Source organism: Nycticebus coucang, chromosome 8 (assembly GCF_027406575.1).
Source record: "Nycticebus coucang isolate mNycCou1 chromosome 8, mNycCou1.pri, whole genome shotgun sequence".
NCBI lineage: Eukaryota > Metazoa > Chordata > Mammalia > Primates > Lorisidae > Nycticebus > Nycticebus coucang.
In genome coordinates, this window is record NC_069787.1 from 62,171,498 (window position 1) to 62,173,137 (window position 1,640).

The 1,640-nt window shown below is 35.2% G+C and overlaps 1 non-coding gene across 1 annotated transcript; it reads left to right on the forward strand.

Annotated features, from left to right (window-relative positions):
* Window positions 1-402: 402 nt before the first annotated feature.
* LOC128592780 (U4 spliceosomal RNA) lies at window positions 403-543 on the forward strand. Its single transcript, XR_008382002.1, has one exon. It is a non-coding gene; the product is annotated as a U4 spliceosomal RNA (small nuclear RNA).
* Window positions 544-1,640: the final 1,097 nt, after the last annotated feature.

A 1,640-nucleotide genomic window follows, 5' to 3' on the forward strand; every position in this document is an offset into this window, starting at 1 on the left:
CCATCTGCTTGGTGATGAATTTTGTACCTTTTGTTTGTATCCTTGGGGTCAGAGCTTGCCTCAGCAGGGTTAATGTGCGTTCTTCAAACTTCTCTCTTGATGCAGCTCTAATCCACCAAGTTACTTGATAAATTTCTGTCCTTTAACTCTCCTTCTGGACGGGAGCCTCTGTGGAAAGCTGGCTTCAGTCAGCCATCTTGTCTCCTCCCAAAGTATCCAGTTTTTAATAAAAAATATAAAATGTGCAAAACCAGTAAGAGTAGGTGGCCAACAGACAAAAAGAAACTGGTCTCTGTTTCAATAACAACTTTCTCATGGGGTGAAGATGTTGGAATTAGCAGACAAAGAAAAGCAGCTACGATCAAAAGCTAAATGAAATCATGTTTAAAGAATGAGAAAATGAACATTGTGCAGTGGCAGTATCACAGCCCATGAGGTTTATCTGAGGTGTGATTATTGCTAATTGAAAACTATTCCCAATACCCCACCATGATGACTTGAAATATAATTGGCACTGGCAATTTTTGACAGTCTCTATGGAGTCTAAATTAGAAAGAAAGAAAAAAAAGAATTAGAAGATGATAGGATGGCAATGGCTTATAAGGTAAAGAATATCATTAAAGAGACGGACATTATAAAATTTAATCAAATGGACTTTTAGGAATTGAAAAGTATAATAACTCAAGCAAAAAATTTACTAGAATAGCACAATGGAAGATTTTAACTATCAAGAGAAAGTATCAGCAAGTCTGAAGTGAATTAATAAAGATTATCTTATCTGAAAAACAGAAAGTAAAAAGAACACAGGGAAAAAAGGACAATGGAACTTCAGACACAAGTGGTTCAACAGAAAATACCCCAAGACACATGTTAAGAGAGCATCAGAAGGGTGGCACCTGTGGCTCAAAGGAGTAGGGCGCTGGCCCCATATGCTGGAGGTGGTGGGTTCAAACCCAGCCCTGGCCAAAAACTGAAAAGAAAAAAAGAGAGCATCAGAAAAGAAGTGTGTGGGGGGAATATGTGAAAAAATAATGGCTAACCCTTTCCAAAATTTGATTATTCTCTCCCCAAAGAAGCATAATGTGCATATCCAGGAATGCTAACAAACTTTAAGTAGGATAAGTACAAAGTGATCTACACCTACACATATCTCAGAAGAAACCAACAAGAATACTTTAAAAGTAGAAAAACACACCCCAACTTTATATGAATAAGAGAATAAGAGAACTATGTTAAAATGAACAGATGTCAGAAAAAAATTGAGGCTAGTGACAGTGGAATGATATATTCAAAGTGCTGAATGAATATTACTGTCAACTACTAATTCTATATCAAGTATTCAAAAATGAAGACAAAATCAAGACATCCATAGATACAGACAGAATTTGAGAGAATTTGCTGCTAGACTACTTTCACAACAAGAAATACCAAAGAAAGCATTTCGGACTTATGGGAAAGAACATCATATGGGAACTAAAAGCCATGCAGAAATAAAGATTACCAGGAAGTCTAATTATGTAAGTAAATATAGAAAAGTAGGTAAAAAGCATCCTTGCATATAAGTAGATATGGAAGTATAAATATTACAAATAAGTATTTTTCTCTCAACTGATTTAAAAATCCATTGCATGAAATAGTTA